Source organism: Adelges cooleyi, unplaced genomic scaffold (assembly GCF_023614345.1).
Source record: "Adelges cooleyi isolate 19-005CV unplaced genomic scaffold, UGA_ACOO_1.1 ACOO_flye_CR_arks_rails_tigmint_CR_PRNA_306, whole genome shotgun sequence".
Lineage (NCBI taxonomy): Eukaryota > Metazoa > Arthropoda > Insecta > Hemiptera > Adelgidae > Adelges > Adelges cooleyi.
The window spans coordinates 2,446,731-2,471,205 of record NW_026095977.1 but is presented as its reverse complement, the minus strand read 5'-3'; the positions used below and the strand labels follow the sequence as shown (position 1 = coordinate 2,471,205).

The 24,475-nt window shown below is 27.8% G+C and overlaps 2 long non-coding RNA genes across 2 annotated transcripts in view; both read left to right on the top strand.

Annotated features, from left to right (window-relative positions):
* The window catches only part of LOC126839507 (uncharacterized), a 54,093-nt gene extending 32,381 nt beyond the window's left edge, over nt 1-21,712 (top strand). Inside the window, exon 5 of the long non-coding RNA XR_007685902.1 lies at nt 21,681-21,712. This is a non-coding gene — a long non-coding RNA (uncharacterized LOC126839507). The remainder of the gene's footprint in view (nt 1-21,680) is intronic.
* The window catches only part of LOC126839508 (uncharacterized), a 61,548-nt gene extending 37,521 nt beyond the window's left edge, over nt 1-24,027 (top strand). Inside the window, exon 4 of the long non-coding RNA XR_007685903.1 lies at nt 23,950-24,027. This is a non-coding gene — a long non-coding RNA (uncharacterized LOC126839508). The remainder of the gene's footprint in view (nt 1-23,949) is intronic.
* Nucleotides 24,028-24,475: the final 448 nt, after the last annotated feature.

The window sequence follows — 24,475 nt, the reverse complement described above, 5'->3', positions numbered from 1 at the left end:
TAATCTATTCACACTTATTAAGTACCTTTAATAGAACTATAAAGTAAAAAAACAAAAAATAAATTATTTTAAAAAATGCTAAATTATAAAAATGTAGTACAAAAGTAAACTAAAAAGTAAAAAATAATTTTACTACAAGAACAATTTACCAATCAACTGTAGCGCATTTTTTTTTAAATGTCAATTACTTTGAAAACAACCAAAAATTAACTTCAGTTTTAAATAATGTTAAACATCTTAAATTTTTTACTAAAAAGAAAAGCGTGGGCCATATTTAAAAAAGTCCAAATTCGTTGATTTAAGTTTTATAAAATGTATGTGTCACACACTAATATTGAACAAAATTTAAATTACAAAATAACTTACAATATAAAACCAGATATAAACAACAGCTATTTAATTAACTTTTTAGATTGAGAATAAAATACTAAAAATGTTGACTTGTCGATAACCAGTTTAAGATAATTATTTTTAAAGTTATTGAAGTTTCAAGTTTAGGGCAGAAAAAAAGCTAGAATGTAGTATTATTTTTATCTACGTCCACTTCCTTTCACCTCCTAACTTTTAATCTCTAAAATTAAATTTAATATTATACGATTATTTCTTTTTATATATTTATTCGAATAATTATTTCAAAAGTTAGTCGAATGAAATATATTAATATCAATTTTTATAAACTATTCGAATAAAAAACAATTTTATTAACTTTTACTCGAATAATTTGGTATTTAAATGTTAGACCTATGTAATGTCTTATTCGAATGATGCACAACTCTCAATTTGTACTCCGTGTTGGATCGATTTGGGCTACTTAATTGGCAGTCGAATTTAGAAAATAATAGAATTTATGTAGTCTTTTAATAAAAAATAGAAATTATTTGCTGTTTTCATCCCGATGACGTGGGCAAATTACTTAACTCCTACTTTACACAAGACCTACTTTAAGTGAGAGAAATTAAAATACACAATAAGTTCAGATAAGGACAAATTTAGGATGGTCATTTTTTAAGAACATTATCCGGAAACAACCACACTACATTTTTTTCTATCTTGTATATCTTGAGTGAGATGATAATATATTAATATTTTTTATATGATTTCCATGTTAGGGTGGTTGACAGGTTTCCTTAATAAGGTTTTGGTATATATATGGGATATTATGGAGGAAAAGTATTCTGGTACCAATATCTAAGGGCAAGGAAGATGTACAGGAGTGTGAAAATTATAGAAGGTATAAAACTGATTAGTCATAGTATAAAGGTTTGGGAAAAGATGGTAGAAAAGAGTACATCGAAGAATCAATTTGGGTTTATGCCAGGAAAATCAACTATGGAAGGACTAGGGTGGCCGACCCCCTGTAGTTGGGAGTGAAAGGCAAAGATAAAGAAGAAAATATGAATTATCCATGTTATAGTTCTAGAATATTCCAAAAAGAATCTTTACTTCGATTTTGTGCAAATATATATTTTATGTACCTATTACTATTGAATTTGACATTATATTGTTTTTTTTTTAGATATCCATTGAAAATGACTAACAATAAGCTACAAGTTTTGTGTTTTTATGCGGTTACTATTTGCATTGTTATACACAATATAAAATGCGCAACGCAAAACAGTATGACCTAGATATTTGAATCATATTTATCTCTAACTATATACAGATTTGTTTTAATATTTTGTAAAATTTAACATAAACACGATATACATTTCAAGCAATTTTTATCAAGTTGTGCTAATATTTTTATTGACAACTATTTGGATTGATCATATTAAGTTTTTGTACGATTTTTAGCTTTAAATTTTTTTTGCTGTATACAATTTATAAACTGGTATTCAATTTAAAATTAACGCAGCCTAACACATATAATTTTAATCAACTTTTTCCCCAAAATCCAGATGGCTTATTTATTCAAAGTGATATCAATTACAATAAGACGCTGCGATGCCAATTTTGACACACTAGACCTCACTTTGACACTTTCTAAATGTGCTTAGTTTGGACTGCACTGAATTAAACTTACTACCCACAGATTCGCACTAAAGCATTTATTTGAGAGGATTTTTATCACTTTCAGCTATAATAATTACTGTAGAACTGTGACCTCGCTGACAATTTATATTTTACGAAATTATATGATAATACAATTTATTATTCCAGAATGCCGTGTTGAGATTTATAAGACCAGTGAGTTAAAATTATTATTATTTTTTTTTAAGTCATTTAGGCAATTTGTAACGTTATTTCATAATATGCAATTGAAAAACTATTCATTTGTGTCGTTATACCTATTGTGTTAATTTTTGTAGAACTATTTTTGTTACAAATTCGCTAAATAATTTAACGCTTTGTCCTGATCACAAAACCAATATAATTGCTTGTGCTACACGTGCTACTTTAATTTGTTTATGACCTTCAAAACTAGAAGAACTTTTTTTAGCAAAATTAAACATTTATAAAGTAAACTTAACTCAAAAATTTAACTTTAGTTAATATAAAAACCACTTTCAACCTCCTAATATTAGGGGTATTTAAAAATTACCATCAAGTTTGTAATTGAGTAACCTCGAATACATAACCTACACATTTTTTTTATTTAATGGTGTAAATTTTTAGCAGTAACAGTTTTAGCCAACATTCGGCTAGTGGTTTATCAAAATAATAGACTAAATCAGTGTAGAGTACCACAAGCTAAAAATAGTACAAGCAACCATTACATAATTTTGTTAAACAACCTTTTTTTTTTTGCGTGTCCAGCCTCTTATGATCGCTTTGACTACATTGTATACTGTATTTGGTAATATTGTAAAATTTATTTTGTTTTTAGACTGCATACTTAAAGATTTAAATGACAGTGAGTGTTTATATAGTTAATAATATAGTATATTATAATTGAGAGAAAAGAATAAAAAATAATTTTATAGAAAAATGAAGTTTGGCATAAAAAATAGCCATAGTCTGAACTTTAAACGGCGCCATACTTTTAATGTAATAAGGCAGAATTATTTTATCTCACCATGTTTAGATTTTCCAGTTACTGTTACCTACTTAACAAATATATTTTTTGGTTCATAGTTTTTTTGTTAATTACTTGAATTAACAAAATAAAATATTATTTTAAAAAATCAAAAAAAATCATTATATAGAAATACATAAATTGTATATACAAACACATAACAAATTATTTTAACAATGGATCAGAAAAAAAATAAACACAAAAATACAAGATTTTATAATACACTCTTTTGGCATTATGATTACACAGCGGTCAGCTATTATATATTATATGTATATTTATTATATCAATATTGTTATATATATATATATATGTAAAAAATATAATGAAAAATATATAATGAAATAATATATAATGGCCTTTGCTGCCGAGGGTAATAATAACAAAAAAATATGTAATTCAAAACTTGTTTTTTTTTTAATTTTTTTTTCTGATCTATTGTTAGAATAATGTGTTATGTAAGTATATCGAAATTCTTTGCAACTAAATGAGGAAAAAGTTAAAAATATTTTATATCCCTAAAAAAAATATGTGTAGGGTACTATTAAGGGTACATATATCAATGTTTTCGCAAATTTTACATTCTAAGGCCAAAATTAGTTGGATAGTAATTTTTTTTTGTAAAAAAAAAAAATACTGGTTTATTCCTCTTTTTTTAATGATGATTTTGTATAAAAGCAACATTTTGTTTAAAATTGATATTTATACAATAAAAAAATTAAAAACTAAAAAAAAATTTTTTTTTGGAAAACTGATGCTCGCAACCTCTAAAAGTAATTTAAAAAATCTGAAAAAAATAGGGAAATATTATTTTACCCCAAGGAACATAATGTCAAGAGAAGAACAAAAAAAAACACCCTAGTGTTTATATAGTTAATAATATAGTATTGTCGTATACGAACTTGGTTCAATACACACACTCGAATAACGTTTGTATTTTAGGTCTAACTTGAGTATTATTTATTTATCAATTTCAAAGTATAAATGGCCAGTGTTTCTAAACTCGTAGGAAATCGTACCGTCGGCACTAAGAGCTAAGTATGAAAACTTAGTTGAGCCAGTGACTGATACGTACGTTCTTTATAGAGTTAGAGACTAATTTATTACAAAGAAACCTATCATAAATGAACTCAGTGACTATTATTTTGAATCACACCTTTGTAATAATTAAGTTAAAAAAGAAAGAATGTAACTCTTGTTTTAAAAGTAAAATAATAATAACTTTAAAAGATTCACACACAACAAAATATAATTTGCATTCAAACAAAGTTAAAGTACACAAACGATATTAAATGCGAAACATACACCCCTCGTATGTACCTCTCCGCCATTTTTATAACATCATCTGCATATCCTGCCACTACCAGGTGCTGGTCATTTTTTATTTTGATTCCTGTGGCTCCAGCCCAGGTCTCTCTCATAATTAATTCTAGTGCTATATTGAAAAAGGCTGGTGACAAAGCATCTCTTAGTCTTAAGACTAAGAGATCTTAACTATTAGTTTATGTAGCTGCTGTATTAATTGCTCTACTCCTTTCTTAAGACATTCCTGTATTATATCATCTGACCCTACTTTAAATTCTTCTGACTCTTGCCCTCCGTACTTTATTTTACATTTAGATCCATGCACACATGCACGAATCAGTCTTATAATCTTTCTTGGTATCCCCATCCCCCATTTAGTCCATTACTCTCCACAGTAATTCTCATAGCTGTCCAATAATTTTGGTATTTTCCCTTGATCCCAGATTTTACTTGTTAGTTTTATGTAGCTACTGTATTAATTGCTCTCCTCCGTTTTTAAAACATTCCTGTATTATTTCATCTGTTCAAGGTGCTTTTCCATTTTTTAGCATTCCTAACCCAGTCTCCTCTTCCTCCATTGATGGTCGTTCAATATTTTGTTCAAACGTGTTATATTCTTCCGATGCTACGTTGTCTGTTATAAGTTGTTTAAAAGTGTCTGAAACATGTTCTTGAATGCCTTCACTTTTTTTGTCATTTTCTGTTAAAATAGTCCCATCTTATCATTGTATGCCTAGACTTAAAACCTTTCTTCATCTCGTTCACCTTTTCGAAAAATACTCCTGTGTTGTTTGTGCTGTTATTTTCTATATCCTGAACCTTTTCTTTTTTTCCACAATCTCTTATTTATCCTAATTATTCTGTTTGCCTCTCTCTATCTTATGGCTAACATCCTTTTGTTCTCCTCTGTTAGATTGATATACAATTATAGACTATCTGTGCTATGCCTACCTCACTTTAATGTTTTATTAAATAATGAATGGTAATTGCTGAAGTTTATTTAACGAATTCAATAATAATTTGTTTTTGTAATTTGATTCTAGATCAAAAAGAACAACTGGTCAACCGACTCATTCAAACATACAAATATGGTATTGTTATGTGTAAATTATTTTTGTTTTATGTAAACTCGTTTTTATAATATTAGGCTATTAAATTGCCCCTGCTTATCGAATAGTTCATTTATAGCGAATAGTTTATTTCAGAGCAATTGCAGGTTCAGATTTTTCCGCCAGGTAATTTACATTACGTTTTATACGATTATGTGATATCATAGACCTATAAAGAAATGAACTGGGCCTACCACACTGCACCTCCCATTCTAACTTTAAATTTTAATAACATTAAAAGCAATTATTAAAAAATGGTTATCAAATCTTTTGAATAATATATGGTCATCTTGAATTTTCAAAAAAAAATGTTACACAAATTATTGAAAAACGAAAACAGTTAATTGTAATAAAAAAAAAAACGTTGTGTGTTATTACTATTAGGTATGTTTGAATAAAAATCCCCCACAAATCTGCATCCAAGATTGAAAAAATTGATTAGTTTTTGTGATATCCCCTTTCCAGTTCCTCATTCAAGCTATACCTAATATGTATATATGTATATAAATAAAATCACAATGTTTAATAATAATACAAATTGTAATACTATTAGTAATATACCTATGATCGATGTTAAATTGTATAAGATGATACAACTTGCCGGATGCATGATATTCTCTTTATCTGATTTTATTTTTAAACTTAAACTATGCATCGAATATCAAGAGTTTATGTGTATGTTTTCTAGTTCTAACGTGTATTTGATTTTTTTTACAGTTCATTAACACTACACATTTATAACTAACAAACTATTTAGAGGATGTCCGTAAATCTACATGTTAATGTAGTACTTAAGATGTAGTTTTAAATTATTTATTTTCTAAATTTACCGGTTTTATTATTAATCCATTAATATTGCAATCTGGTAAACTTTATATCAAAACAAAATTTGCTTAAACACAAAATATACATAAAAGTAGCATTTTTTTATTAAAAATTTTGATTATTGTGGCTTTTGTCGATTACCTAAATATATATGGCACCTTTAACAGTAAAGTATTATAAAATCGAATCTATTTTCAGTTACTGCGTTATTGACAAGCAGAGTCAAGGCGAGAGGTAAACAATTATCGTCCGCATAACTTATAATTAATAGTAACTTTGTTTAGTAACGACGTTTTTTTGTGATATTTTATGGTAGGCAGTGAAATGTTACATATAATAAAACATTTTAATGGGGTATTAATGTTTTGATTATAGCTTTTGAATTAATAATAACCCGAGAACGGAATATACAAGAATTACTATCAGTTATCATAGGTAACTAATAATATATTAATAATAATAATAATAATATGTTAATATATTATATCGTGTGCTACTTATATGCACATTTTTTCATTTTCCAGTATAAATTTTTTTTATTTATAATATCTACTCATCGACTTTTCTAAACCTTAAATTACTATTTAGTAGTTACAAATTACAATACAGCAAGCTTTTTCCATCTCTCTCGATTGCTAACGACTTTATTGGTGGTCACGTTTTAAAACATTAGCTCGATAATTATTGTCCATAAATGCTCGATTGGATTTATACATATTCTATGACTAAAATAACAAACCTAAATAATATTTATTATATAAATTTTTTGAACCCTTAATTATAAGAGTAATTATTTTTATTACAGGACGAGAGCCAACAAATGATTTAAGTAGTAAGTATAACAGTTTTCTCCAGAACAATTATTTAGGTAGTATTTGAGTGAATATTACAGATGTACAATGTGCTTAAATAAGACTACAGTTGTATAATGTGCTTATTAATTAAAAAAGTTGAAAATTCTTATCTTTAATTTACATGGTATAACTTTAATGTTAAAAATAAAACTAAATACATCATTTGAATGATATTATAGACCCAGATGACTATGACACGGCAGTAAACAACAGACATTCTGTTGTACGTAGAATATTCAACTATGTTCTACATCAAAGAATGAGTAAGCATTTTTATAATATTTATTTTAAAACGTCGTTAAACCCAAACTTTGGCATATACATAACCTATCTATGTGTAAGTAATTAGTACTTATGGGTAAAAAAAAACTTTTTAAATGAGTAGAACAATGACTGTAGACTGAAGTCCAGCAATAGCAACCACATGATTCAAGCAAAAGCTAATGTATTTATTTTTTAACACTTAGCTAGATCCGGAATAACTATTTTATATGTTTTTTATTATTTCATGTCATAAATTTTTAGTATTTAACCATTATATTTCTATTCAATAATTATGTCCAATGGTTTCAGATCGCATCCAAATGTGCAAGAATGGCGAAAGCACAAAATGCAAATTGCTCGGGATAATAACGCGTGCATTAAATCCAGGGTCTAGATATAAACAAAAATGTAATGAAGACTTAAATTGCGTTATAACATTGGAAGGGCAGTTTACGACAAGTGGCGTTTTACCAACCTACGAGAATGAAGTATCCGAATATATAGATTGGGTACTTGAGCCAGGAGTGTATAAAACAGATGTTGATATGGACTAATAAGAAAAATTGTGTTTTAGTTAAAAACATTGTTTTATCTATTAAACTTTTAATGTTTCGATATCAATATATATATTGATAGTATATTCATTAATAAACTATTATTATAACCAATACTGTCGTCGTATAGCTGTTGTTGAGGCTATAACAGGTAATGGAGCGCAATTCTATGCCGGTTATCGCCAATGATACAGATGCCCTCTTATCTTGGTTGTCGCGGCCGTCCACACCACTCCGCCCTACTCCGCACGATCTATACTGGCAATACTACCGGTCAGCTGTTCACACACACACACACACACACACATATACGCACCGGGTTATACCTGTGTATTTACCATATTAAATGTTAAAAAAATAATAAATGTTATATCGGTAATAATATTGACCCCGTCGATAACACTCTATCATTATCTCAAAAACATTTCATTATTAAACACTGATATATATATCAGTGTTGGAATAAATGCATTTATTGGATTGCATTCCTTTTTAAAGGAATGCAATCATGAATGCATTACATTTAGTTTTAAGGAATGAGGAATGGAATTAATTAATTTTATGTCGGAATGTGAATGAGTTCTAAAAAAGAAACACTTCATGGCTAATTAGTAATTTTTAATTGACTGTAATTTACTAATTAATATTTAATTTATGATATATTTTATACATTTTTTCATAGCAAATGAACAGATTGATGAACAATAAATAATCAATTACTAACATTTTTTAAACAGTTTTAAAGGAATTAATTTTCTGAAAAAATGAATGTCTTACATCAGATGAATCACCTGTAGTTTATACAAGGTGATCTTTTGGTTGACATTAGTATTCTGACCAAAAAAAATTAAAATTATTAAAACATATTTTTATATTTAAATTTGTTTTCATTCATAATACTTCAAATAGCATCCAAGTCTTGTTTGCATTTCAGAATAATGGAAATGGTTCTGGCAAAACATTTTTTTTAAACGACCAAAAATTAGACTGGTGTCGGATTTATATTATTTCCATTTCCCCCCCCCCCCCCTAGAATGGTTACAAGTTTTTTTTAGTTTTTGAGCAAAAATTTTGGGACCTTTAAGTTGAAAATTTGTCAGTTGTTAGAACTCATATGTATCCGTAACATGTTAAACGGAAAAAAAATTCGGCACTTCAGCTTTTTATACTATTTTACTAACAATTATACTGTTTTATTTATGTGACCTTTGTGATTTATTAATTTTTACTAATTATTTCATGTTCGTTATTTTTTATTTATTTTAACCTATTAGCAGGCGCGTGTGTGCATTTTGTACGCCAATTATACTTTAAAAGACTCGACTTTTATCTGAGTAGCCTATAGAATTAGAGTAAATAAAAAATTGGTTATATTAAAACATGTATAACTAAGTGTATAAATATGCAATACTTTTAGTTGTTTAATACTTTTTTATAATAATTTGTATTATTTTATTTATAATTATTTTTGAATTGATATTATTTTTACAATAACAATGTAATTAAATACTACGTGTCAATACTATTCATAGTTGATTAATGCTCTGTCAGTTGCCATGCTATATGGTGGACAGCTTACTATTTCTCTATGTTAGAAATAATTAAAATTGTATATTAATAAGTATGGATATGTTATGTTTATAATACATTACATTTTTACTTATTGGGAATTTTAAAATATTTTATTATTGAAATTAAAATCATTGCCCTTGGATACGTCATACTATATAGTGCGTAAGTATGTAAACAAATGTGCCACGCCCGTATTATCAGTGTTAGTAGTGCACTTGTTGCATTCTTGTGAATTTTAAAGTATAATATTAATCTAGACTTTTTTGTGTGTTTTTTCTTCAGTGTTTTTTAGTTTTAAGTGTTATTATAGTATTTTTAAGCCATAAGGGCACTGTGATTTTTTATTATTATTGTCTTAAGGACAAAAGATTGTTTATTATTGTATTTTTAAGCCATAAGGGCATTATTGAGTTGTCATAAGGACAAAAAATTGTTTATTATTGTATTTTTAAGCCATAAGGGCATTATTGAGTTGTCATAAGGACAAAAAACTATTTTAATATTTTTGTTTTGTTGTTCACTTTACTTTGTGTCTAGTATTATTTAGGTTTAGGTAGCAGCCCTGGCCAGCGGTTTGCAGTTCTTCGGTTTGTGAGTACTTTTTATTTATACCATATTTTATTGAGTTTGTTTTATTTGTATTTTAGTTAACTACTGTGAATTATTGGAACACATTTTGATCTCATTTACTAAATACGAGTTAGGGCGATAGACATAAGGTTAATCGTACCATCTATATTGCTAGTTAGCCATAAGGGTTCAATCTAGTCAATAATCAATATTTGTATTTGTGAATAATTTTTGTTGTTCTAATAACCACCTTAGTTATTAAAATACTTTTAACGTCATAAGCTTTAAGCACTCACTTAACTTTACCTTTTAATCTAGTCATTACTATATTAATTATTTATTTGTGTTTGTGAATTATTATTCACAGACCAGATTAATTTATTATTGTGCCAAAAGGGCAATTAATTTCTTTTTAGTTTACCAATCTTTTTTTATACTAATTATTTATTTGTGTTTGTGAATTATTATTCACAGACCAGATTAATTTATTATTGTGCCAAAAGGGCAATTAATTTCTTTTTAGTTTACCAATCTTTTTTTTATATTAATTATTTATTTGTGTTTGTGAATTTTATTCACAATTGTATATTGAGCCAAAAGGGCTAATTATTTATTTATGTTTGTAAATTTTATTCACAATTGTATCTTGAGCCAAAAGGGCTAATTATTTATTTATTACCATTTATTATAGCATTTTATTGAATATTATTATTATTATTATTATCATCGAGTTTGAGTTTTATTTATTTAGTTTTTAGTTATAGTTTTAAGTTTCCTACACATCCACACTATACACACTAAACACACTTTTGCACCACATAGCTCACTGGTCTTGTGTAGGCGATCCCTCACACTTCCAGTGAGACTATTTACCCCACTACCCACACAGCACTGATCGGTAAGTGTAAAGCAATTGGTAACCGGGTAAGTGGCCTACTATTGTCCGCCCCCGGCCCGTTCAGCTGTTATTATTTCATACATTAGGAAAAACACAGCACCGCACCGGTTGGATCGAGAGAGGATTTAAAAATCAATATTAATAAGAAATTAGACATTAATAGTCACATTTTAACCCTTAACTGGTATTATAGGGTTCACGAATAGGACAAGAAAAATATTTGTTGCTCTGACCGATTACAATATCAACTTACTTTTTGATGATGAAATTTCAAAAATTGTACTTGATAAAACTAATGGAAAAATTACGGAGTTGAGCGAAAAATATGGCATATCAAACACTTTTGTAGACCATTTAAGTATGATTGAATTTAAAGCATTCATCGGTTTACTTTGGACATGGATAACTCTTATCCATGCTTATCCATCCTTATAGCTGGGTTTCATTCTGGAAATTTGTCCCTCACGTTTTGTGTCACAACGCTGATTTATGTATATTTAATTAAAGTACTTAAATATAATCTGAATTATATGGATAAATATAATCTCATTATAAGTAAGCTTATAGTATAATAGGCCTAAGGTCTTATGATGCTTATTATGTTTACTACTATAGTCCCGAATATTGCTTATAATCATTAATCATTACCCAATCAAATATTATATAATAGAAAGCCGCTTATAGGAGCTCTTAAACTAGGTATTTTTATTAATACACAAGAATATCTCCAGTAAACATAACCTAAATCTACCGGTATTTTCTTATAACCTAAACTAGACTAGATATCTTATTGATTACAAATTTTCCATATTAATAATATTATTACATGTAATGAGTAAGGATGACAGATTTTGATAGTTAAGACGAATAATAATTACTAAAAATTAGTGCCGTATCAAGGAATTTTAGCGCCTTAGGCAGAAAAATAAAAATCGAATTGTTTTAGAATAATACTGAAAATCAAAAAAAAAAATAAGTAAAATCAATAAAAATATAAAAATGTTTTTTCTTAATCACAGCTTGTAGTATAAAATAATCACAGCTTCCTGAAAAAAAATAGTGGTTTATTTTTTCGAGTAACAGAAAGTCATTAAAGTTGAGTTTATAATCTAAAAAGTTGATTTTTTCGTGTTGCCGAAAATTTGAGAATTTTTCTAATATTTTTTTCAGAAAGCTACGATAATTTTACATTCGTTTTATAATGTTTAAATTTGGTTGTCCATAAAAACGAAAAAAAGAGGTGACTTTTTATTGAAAATCATATATATTATATTCATTAAAGCTCATTAAATGACTTCCATATCAAATTTCAATATTAGGCCATATGATTAAAACTGTCCAATCATACAGCAATCTGAGACATATCTTAGATATTGAAAGAGAATTTTTTTTCTCGTCTTAGGGATCCAAAAGAAATCTTTCATTCTTTAAACATTTTTTATAATTTGTGACTTTGTCGACGCCCACCACTTGTTGTGGCACTGCTAAAAATCGGCTTATATCTTCTTTTTTATCTATGCTTCACAATCCCAATTACACTAAGCCACCCTAGTCCTACACTTTAATAAAGCCTCTTATCCGTTTATCCATCTTACTTAGGTCTTTTTCCCTCTACACTCATCTTCATAACACCTCTCACTGTCTCTGCCTCTGCCTTATCCCTTCTCATAACATGACCAAACCATCTCAACCTATTCTCTTTCATTTCCCCACATTTGGTTCAACTCTCAGACTCCCCTTATCTACCCTAGTTACTCCACTCGTCCATCTTAGCATTCTCATCTCAGCTACACTCGTTCTTTGGATAAAATAACAGTTTGATTTCATGCGATTATAAAAGCGTATGTTTTAAAATGGCGGCATTCGGTTAATCTTATTATTAATGTGTATAAAACACACTTATTTCAATTGTCGTATCATTGGATACAATTGTCAACTTCATTCTCTGGGTTTTTTTTTAATTTGGTTTTCCAAGACTTGGACAGTGATTACATGTCGCACTGGTAATTCGGCGGCGTTCTTTTCAGTAATCGTAGCTACATTCACTTAGTGATGCCACAAGTTAGATATTCTAAGTCATTTTTTATATGTATTGAACGATAGATGTCTAATAAAATAAACAAGTAAATATATATAATAAATGCATTTGGTGAAAAGGATCATAAGCTTAAATTATAATTTACTTATTTTATTTTTCCTATACGAGAGGGAGAGGCAGGGGAGTGCTCGAAAGTATTTGAAAAAAACAGCTGGGACTGTAGCCGACATTGTGTGAGTTATACTTCGAACATAATACTATCAAAATATTCTAGAAAACGTTGTATCTTAAACTTGAGAAATCCTTTATTAGTTATTGAAACAATTTTGTATATTTTGCAAAAATGTGTTTTTTTAAATTATCTACTATATATAAATTATACATATAATTTTTAATAAATATTGTTTATACATTAAATCTAACTCATTTGAGCTAATGTTTTTGTTGGAGTCAGAGAGTAATATTAAAACAAACTAATTTCAAGTGTAAAGAATAAATTTCATCGAAATTCCAGATTAAAAATGTTAATTTTGGTCTAAGATGTATTAAGTTACATGTTAGTCGACGAAAGAATATGTTTTATAACAAAAAAATAGGTTTAATTTGTTTGTTATATCACAATATTTGTATAATCCATCTTATTATCCAAACGTTTTAAAACATACTAAAACTAAATTAGGAATAATGACAATTGCCATACAGTTTTAATTACTCAAGTAAAAAATGAATGGACCTAAAATATAATAATAATAAAAATCATTTTAACGTTGGAGACTTCAAATAATATAACTAGGTCGACGTTTTTTTATTAAAAAAAAAACCCTAAAAATGTTTGTTTTTTAATTATGTATTTTTTTTAATTATTCTTAATTTTTACTGTTGCATACAAACTTTTCAAAAATGAAAGCTTTAACCACGATTTGAGGTAATAAATTAAAAAAAGCCTTTTTTTTATAACCAAATGTATACTTAATTTATTTCAAATATATTTTTCATGTACTTTTAAAGATTGATAAAAAGATATTTGTTTCATTTGATGTTTGAGTGTATCTGAGCACACCCTATACAGGTTCACGTCAAAGTCAGGTTGTCATTAGCATCAGGTATACTAGTTTTAAAGTTAGAACTCTAACTGGCTATAAATTCCAGAAAAAGAGTCGGATCGAGTTGACATGTATAAGGAATATTTATTTGGTATGCCCGCCCACGTCAGTCGTATCAAATTTAAATTATACCCATTTCCCATCCCTCTACCTTAAAGCCAATAGGTAACCAATAGGAGGGTGCAGGTTTTTTTTTGTTTTTTAGCCGTAATTTTAAGACCTTTAAGTTGAAAATTTGTTAACTTCGGGTATACCTACAGTGAGAGGGCGAGAGTTGTGGAAAAAAATATCCTAGCTGACCAACTACATTGAAAGTGGATTGGCTTAATACGATTTATATAAGAACAGTTCAGGGTACGAAAATGAATCCCACATATTTTAAATTGAAAAGTATGTGTTGTTTTCAAAGTATTTTTCAGAGCGTTACTATGTGCTAAATTCTAAAATTGTAAAATTGTTTTTGCGCTTGTGTGTTGATTTAGAGAACTGTTTTTGTGTGGGCTATTACTCATATTTTATTATTCACTTCGATACAAAACCGAGGAAAATAAAACAATGATGAATAGTTGTGTGTATTTTACACACAGTACTTCAAGGTATTTTATATACTTACCTATTTTATAGTATAGAAAATCTGGGTACATAGACCGTATTGTTAAGTATTTTTATTGTTCGAAATTTTATTTCACATCGATACGAATTTTAGGTGTGTAAATGGAACAACGAACATTTCCAACGAAAATTCAATGTATAAAATAAAAACAAAAACAAATTGAGCAACTTAGGGTTACATATAATAAAGAAATTATTCTTTATTGGTCGACATAATGTTTGGAACAAATGTTTATGGATAATTTGAGAAATTGACTGAAAGACAACTTTAACAGATATCGTTAATTTTAGACATTCAAAATAAAACCAGTAGTCCAAACCACAGTATAAACCAGCATAGTACCAAAGAATTAAATTCAGGTGCTGTATTTACAAATAAGCATAAAGCATCAAAGCGTTTATTTGAAATTGATTGTATCCGAAAGGGCTAGTACAGTAGTTTATAGGCATAATGGAATCCAAGCAATCTACAGGAATTATTATACATAAAAGTGATAAAAGTGAATAAAATCCCTTTCAAATAAATGAGTATATAATGTACAACGCCGCTGTAAAAAGTCCCAATAGTACGCAATGTAAATATTTTTTATATTTTCTACTATGCTAAAAATTTTCTATTTGTTCAAAAACCACATCGCTATACAGGGTGATCCAACTAACGTAAAACACTAATTTTATCTGAAAATATGAATATTTTGAGAATTTTTTTTTTTCCCTAAACTTTCAGGTATATATTTTACTACATTTTTCAATATTTTTAACATTTTTAACACCAATTCTTATAAACCAAAAAGGGGGATTTTTGTTTATATGTTTTTAATTACATAAATTTGTAGACAAAAAATTAAAAAATGTGTTAGCGTTTGAATTTTTTATTTTCATTTATTAGTTCACTAGCTATGAGTTTGTAAATATACTACATTTCCTCTTAGTAATTATATTTCTTCGGTTTTCCAAATCCGGTAGCACTTAAAATTCATATTTATGTTCGCATTGTCCAATTGGCGATAACATTCTAACAACTAGGAATTCACTATAAAAGATTTTGAGATAATGATAGACAAACGGTTCTTATCTACAGATTACTTAGATTACATTTACAAAACCATGACATAGAACAAACAAAAAAAAATTCAAAATTCAAACACTAACATATTTTTTTTTATTTTTTGTCTACAAATTGATGTAATTAAAAACGTATGTTGCCATTTAAAAAAAAACAAAAATCCACCTTTTTGGCTTATGAGGGTTGGTGATAAAATTTTTTAAAATATTTAAAAATGTAGTAAAATATATACCTAAAAGTTTAGGGGAAAACAATTCCCAAAATATTCATATTTTCAGAGATTATGAGTGTCTTACGCTAGTTGGATCTTTATACTTAAAAAATTACTGAAATTAATAACTAAACTTTTTAAAATATTCATATATTCATCACTCTGTATATAATGTACAATACCGCTGCGCTCGATTTTTTATTGTTACATTATTTTTCTGTACTCAATTTTTTTCAGAAAAAGTCCCAGTAGTATGCAATGTAAATATTTTCTACATTTTCCATATTTTCTACTATGCTAAAAGTTTTTTATTTGTTCAAAAACCACATCACTATATTATCTACGTTGTATTTATATAGAAGGTACGATTGTTGTTATTGCACCAACACTGAGTTTTGTTCATTTCAAAAACGTACACGAATACAACAACTCGTCAAATCACAACAGGTAATATGAGTAGTTAAGTTATAACAAATAATAGTTTTTAGAATCCTCACAGTGGCCATACCTTATATTATCTCAAATCAAAGTTTTGCAATCAGATTAACCAAAATCTCCAAGTTCTTTTAACACACAAAATGTCTCATCCGAATATAAATTGAAAAAACTATGCATTTGTAAATACAATGTGTTTATGCCGGTCTGGGTGGAACTTATAAATTAATTTAATATAGTTACGCGTATTCAAATGTATTCAACTAAGCATTCAACAATTTATACGAATGAAAAATAATTAAATAATTATTTTTAAAACTATTCGAATAAAATAAAATCTTTCTATATAATAAACTGGTTTTATATATTTCCTAAATGTAAAACGTATTAGAATTCAACGTAATAATATTTTCAAACAAAATTTCTTGTAAAAAACATTTACAAACTATTTCAATAATATTTTTAAAAATAATTATACAAACTATTTATTTATTCGAATAATTAAATTTCATATTATTCGAATAAATCTTTCTAAATTTAATCGAATAATTCTTTTTGAATAAAAAATGTACCTAGTCACTACCTACTTATATAATGTGATCTAAGTTATTAATTTTTTTCACAAGTAACTTTAACTGCTTGTCCTGAAAAATTAAATTTTATGGAGTTAATCGGTTTGGCATCTGAGCGCCTCATTTATTGGTTTTATATATTTTCTGAATGTAGAACATACAAAGTGATTAGTTTATCGTGAACCACTCAATGTCTCATAGGGTTTAATAAGAAATTTAATTTTTTTTTTCATAATGTACTCATATAATGTGATCATGGCTATTCATATTCCCCCCCCCCCCAGTACCATATCCTGTAATAATATTGGGACTCGAACCTCCAAGTCGTTGTACACAGGGTCATATGTGTGGGTATTTCACTAAAATTTCATGTTTTTCCAAATCTTCCAAAATTTATTTAGTAATCTATACACAATTATTTTGTACCTTTTATAACTAAAAAGTAAAAAATAAATAAATAAATAAAAAATTATTTAAAAAATGTTATTCTAAAAATGTAGTACAAAAGTTAGATAAACAGCTTGCGTACGAGACCGCAACACCATGGGATACATTTTTATGTATCTAAGGTGGCTAGTAAACCTATCAAGTTTCTGTCTAATATTTTAGTGTTTTCATAATATCTGGGTCAAAACAATTAATAGAGAATTTGGCCCTTTAAATTATCGAATTTATTATTCATTTATATTTTGAACGTTGTGAATACAACATAAATGCCCCCAGCACCATTTCCACCCCAACTCTTACCCCTATATCTCACCCCTATCTCTTACCTCTATCTCTTACCCCCTATCTCTCACCCCAATCAGCTGTTATTTTTCGATATGATAACCGGTGTCGGTGTCATTTTTCCGTGTGTGTGCCATAGCAAAGACATACAAATGTCAAAAGAAAAAAATAATTTTACTACAAGAACAACTTGCCAATCAACTGTAGCGCATTTTTTTTTAAATGTCAATTACTTTGAAAACAAGTAAAAATGAACTACAGTTTTAAACTATGTTAAACGTCTTTAATTTTTAAATTTACTTAAATTTTACATAAGAGGGAGTATCTAGGGGTTGCATCAATTGTGGACAAAATGAGAGAGAATAGACTGATATGGTTCGGTCATGTTATGAGAAGAGATGATGCAGAGACAGTGAGAGGTGTTATGCAAATTAATGTAGAAGGAAAAATAGGAAGAGGAAGACCAAAGAAAAGATGGATGGACGGAATAGAGAGTGATATGAGGATAGCTGGGGTGTTTGAACGAGATGTAGAATACCGACCTCTATGGAGGTGTAGGACTAGGGTGGCCGACCCCATGTAGTTGGGAGTGTAAGGCGAAGATAAAGAAGAAGAAGATATGGATTATCCATGTTATAGTTCTAGAATATTCCAAAAAGTATCTTTACTGCAATTTTGCGCAAACACATATTTTATGCGTATTACTATTGAATTTGACATTATACCGTTATTTTTTTTTAGATATCGATTGAAAATGACTAAGCTACAGGTTTTCTGTTTTTTTGCGGTTACTATTTGCATTGTTATAAAAAATATAAAATGCGCAACGGAGTACGGTATGACCTAAATATTTGAATAATTTTTTATTACATTTTTTTAGTATCGATGCGAAACTGAGATTTATAAGAATCATATTTATCTCTAACTATGTACAGATTTGTTTTAATATTTTGTAAAATTTAACATAAACACGATATACATTTTGAACAATTTTTATCAAGTTGTGTTAATATTTTTATTGACAACTATTAAATTTTTTTTGTTGTATACAATTTACAAACTGGTATTAAATTTAAAATTAACGCAGTCTTACACATATAATTTTAACCAACTTTACCCCAATCCAGATGGCTTATTTATGCAATGTGATATAATTTCTAATAAACGCTTCGATGCAAATTTTGACACACTAGACCTCACTTTGACACTTTCTAAATGTGCTTTTGGACTGGATTAAACTTACTACCCACAGATTCGCACTAAAGTATTTATTTGAGAGGATTTTTATCACTTTCAGCTATAATAATTACTGTAGAACTGTGACCTCGCTGACAATTTTATATTTTACGAAATTATGATAATACAATTTATTATTCCAGAATGCTGTGATCAGATTTGTACGACCAGTGAGTTAAAATTATTATTATTTTTTTTTTTTTAAGTCATTTAGGCAATTTGTAACGTTATTTCATAATATGTAATTGAAAATTTATTCATCTGTGTCGTTATATTGTGTTACTTTTTGTTGAACTATTTTTGTTACAAATTCATTAAACAATTTAACGCTTTGTCTTGATCATAAAATTGCCTGTAAATAACTGCCTATTTATATTTTATTACTAAAATTTAATCTGAACTGACATGTGCTACTTTAATCTGTTTGTGACCTTCAAAACGAGAAGATGTTATATACGTTTTCCAAACAATATTTTTTTATATATATTAAAAATACTCTTTACTTTCTTATCTAAACTATTTTAGCAAAGTCAAACATTTATAAAGTAAACGTGACTCAAAAATTTAACTTTAGATAATAAAAAATATCACCTTTAATCCCCCAAAATTAGGAGTATTTAAAATTACCATCAAGATTGTAAATTAGTAACCTCGAATACATAACCTACAATTTTTTTTATTTAATGATGTACATTTTTAGCAGTAATAGTTTAAGCCAACATTCGGCTAGTGGTTTATCAAAAATAAAGACTAAATCAGTATAGAGTGCCACAAGCTAAAGATAGTACAAGCAACCATTACATAATTTTGTTATAGAACCATTTTTTTTTTGTGTATCCAACCTCTTATGATCGCTTTGACTACATTGTACATTGTATTTGTTAATTATGTAAAATTTGTTTTGTTTTTAGACAACAAACTTAGCAATTTAACTGACAGTGAGTGTTTATATAGTTAATAATATAGTATATTATAATTAAGGGATAAAAATAAAAAGTTTGGCAATAATATAAAAAAATAGACACAGTCTTAACTCTAAATAGCGCCATACTTTTAATGTAATAAGGCAGAATTCTATCTCATCATGTTTAGATTTTTCAGTTATTTTAACCAATATTCTGCACTTATATGGTCAATTGAAAATAGTACTACCTAATCCGTAATGATCACATCATAATTGTTATATGCATGTCTTCTAAATTAGTATAATATGATATAACTTACAGTATGAGTAAATTTTCATACTGTGACTTAACTATCATTGTATTTAAAAGGTGGATGTTTAAATAATATCATATTGTGGCCAGTGCAGTGGTGTATAATTATATTTTTTGAATATATGCTAAATTATAAAAATTACTTAATAATGGAAATTCTTTTTTTGGTTATATCTTCACGAAATTTTGTTTTAATCAATATTAGCGATAAGATTTTTAAATCAAACTGTTGGTCATATATGATGAGATGTGATAAGGATTATAAATTAAACTGTATAACCCAACCTAATATTATGAGATAAGTGTATGCATACAAAATTATATCTATAAAAACACGTTTTTAATATTAATTAATTAAATGTATTCTTCTAAACCTTTACTTTACTAATATACTCTCATTGTTTACAAACATTTTTCACCCTTTCAAAATTATAATTATTCATTTCCAACTGTCTCGTTTCACGGTTATGTGTCGTGGCTATCATGTAATTTGTTTTTATCTCATTTATCATAAATCAAATTTGTTCGTATATACTTCTATCTATTTGCTAGTAGTTCTCATTAGGTCTTCCTCGCTCTCCGCCATTTTTATAACATCATCTGCATATCCTGCCACTACCAGGTGCTGGTCATTTTTTATTTTGATTCCTGTGGCTCCAGTCTAGGTCTCTCTCATAACTAATTCTAGTGCTATATTGAAAAAGGCTGGAGACAAAGCATCTCCCAGTCTTAAGCCTAATCCTACTTCAAATTCTTCTGACTCTTGCCCTTCGTACTTTACTTTACATTTCGACCCATGCATACATGCTCGAATCATTCTTAATATCTTTCTTGGTACCCCCCCCCCCCTTTTGGTATATTACTCTCCATAGTTATTCTCTTTTCACTGAATCGTGTGCAGCCTTGAAGTCCACAAACAGTAAATAAGCGCCTTCGATCTCTCTATAATTTGTACAATTCATTGTGTCACCCTTTATGAACACCGGGCATAAGATAGAGATGTCCCATGCTTTTGGTATTTCCTCATGATCCCAGATTTTAATTTTTAGCTTATGTAGCTGCTGTATTAATTGCTCTTCTCCGTTCTTAAGGCATTCCTGTATTATATCATCTGCTCCAGACGATTTTCTATTCTTTAGCATTCCAAACCCAGACTCTTCTTCCTCCATTGATGGTCGTTGTATACCATTACATGATCTATTTGATCTACACATGTTTTTAATATATTTTGATTTTTTAAATTAGTTTGTGTTAGCTTTAAGGTATCGGTTTAATGTATGCAATTGTTTTCGTGATTTATTTAGTCATTTTTGTAGGGAAAATAACACATAACACCTTTGTTAAAATTCCCCAAACTTCTTCAATCTCCACTAGAATTATAGACTATCTGTGCTATGCCTACTTCACTTAAATGTTTTATTAAATATTGAATGGTAATTGCTGAAGTTTAATGAACGAATTCATTAATAATTTGTTTTTGTACTTTGATTCCAGATCAAAAATACCAACTGGTCAACGGTCTCATTCTTTCATACGAATATGGTATTGTTATGTGTAAATTATATTTTTGTTTTAAGTAAACTCGATTTTACAATATTAGGCTATTAATTTGTCATTGCTTACCGAATAGTTTTGTTGTACTATCAATACCGTTTGCCATGTTGTATACTTTATTAGTACATTTAATCGTTCAATTAAAAATGATGTCTAAGGAACCGTTAAATTTGTATTGATTAATTAAACGTTCACGCAACCCGCATGCACTACTTTTTCTTTTCTTTTTTAACAAATTATTTGTGTTTTTTTTTTCAGAGAATCTTCAGAAATTGATTTTTCCGCCAGGTAATTTACAATATGTTTTATACGATTAGGTGATATCATAGATCTACAAAGAAATGAACTGAAACTACCACACTGCACCTCCCATTCTAACTTAAAATTTAAATAACATTAAAAGCAAGTATTAAAATCTAGTTATCGACGAATCTAAATATTCATCAAATTATTCTGAATAATATATGGTCATCTTGAATTTAAAAAAAAAAAATGTTACAAAAACTATTAAAAACCGAAAACAGTTAATTGCAATAAAAAAAGGCCTTTTTATTTTATAGTGCAAATGAGTATAAACTAATTTTAAAAAAAAAATCTTAAAACCATTCACTAGAATAAGAGTTATCTCATTTTACTAATCTTTGTGAGACACCCTGTATTAGACAGTATTCTTTTAAACGTTGTTAATAATAATGTGTAATTTGATTGTAAGTTATTACTATTAGGTATGTAGAATGAAAATCCCTCACAAACCTGCATCCAAGATTGAAAAAATTAATTAGTTTTTGTGATATCAATACCTTTTCAGTTTCTATCTCAAGCTATACCTAATATGTATACATGTATATAAACAAAATCACAATGTTTAATAATAATACAAATTATATTACTATTAGTAATATATAATATGATCGATGCTAAATTGTATAAGATGATACGACTTGCCGAAGCATGATGTTCTCTTTATTTGATCTTATTTTTACTTAAGTTGTGCATCGAATATTAAGTGTTATTGTGTATGTTTTCTAGTTCTAACGTGTATTTGACTTTTATTACATTTCATTAACACTACACATTTATAACTAACAAACTATTTAGAGGATATCCGTAATTCTACATGTAAATACACTAAAGATGTAGTTTTAAATTGTTTTTTTTTATAAATTTACTGGTTTTATTGTTAATCCATTAATATTGCAAGCTGGCAAATTTATATCAAAACAAAATTTGCTTAAACACAAAAGTTTCATTTTTTAATTAAGATTTTGATTATAGTGGCTTTTGTCGATTACCTAAATATATATGGAACCATTTAACAGTATAGTATTATAAAATCGAATCTATTTTTCAGTTATTTCGTTATTGTCAAGGCGGGGTAGAGCAACAGGTAAAGATATATCGTCCGCATAACTTATAATTAATAGTAACTATGTTTATTAATGACGTTTTTTTGTGATATTTTATGGTAGAGTGAAATTTTACATACTTACACATTTTAATGGGGAATGTTTTGATTATAGCTTTTGATTCAATAGTATCCCAAGAACAGACTTTAGTCAACCACTTTATTACAGGCCAAGCGTTACCAATTGAGTATAGTAAGTATAACAGTTTTCTCCAGAACAATTATTTAGGTAGTATTTGAGTGAATATCACAGTTGTACAATGTGCTTAAATAAGACTATATTAATTAATATTCCCTACTATATTAATTAATGATTATTTGAAAAAGTTGAAATTCTTATTTGTAATTTACAAAGTATAACTTTAACATTAAAAATTAAATTAAATACATCATCTGTATATTATAGACCCAATTAACTATGACACGGCAGTAAACAACAGACATCAGCTGATACGTACTATATTCAACCATGTTCTACATCACCAAATGAGTAAGCATTTTTATAATATTCATTTTAAAACGTCGTTAAAACCAAACTTTGGAATATCCTTAACCTATCTATGTGTAAGTAATTAGGACTTATGGGTAAAAAAAAAACTTTTTAAATGAATAGAACAATGACTGTAGACTAAAGTCTAGCAATAGCAACCACACGATTAAAGCAAAAGCTAATGTATTTATTTTTTAAGACTTAGCTAGATCCGGAATAACTATTTTATATGTTTTTTATTATTTCTTGTCAAGAATTTGTAATATTTAACCATTATATTTCTATTCAATAATTATTCTATTGTATGGTTTCAGATAACATCCGAATGTGCGTGAATGACGAAGACAAAAAATGCAAATTGCTCGGAATAATAACGCGTGCATTAAATCCTGAGTTTAGATTTACGCAAAGCTGTAATGAAGACTTAAATTGCGTTATAGAATTGGAAGGGAAGTTAACGGTAGACGGCGTTGTATCAATCGACCAGAAACGTGTGGAGATTTATGAAGATCAACTACTTTCGTCAGGATTGTTTAGAACAGAAATTGAGAGTATTCCATAGAACATATAAGATAAATTGTATTTAGTTAAAACCGTTGTTTTATCTATTAAACTTTTAATGTTTCGACATCAATATATATATATTGATAGTATATTCATTAATAAACTATTATTATAACCAATGCTGTCGTCGTATAGCTGTTATTATTTCATACATTAGGAAAAACAACAGCACCGCACCGGTTGGATCGAGAGAGGATTTAAAAATCAATATTATTAAGAAATTAGACATTAATAGTCACATTTTAACCCTTAACTGGTATTATAGGGTTCAAGAAT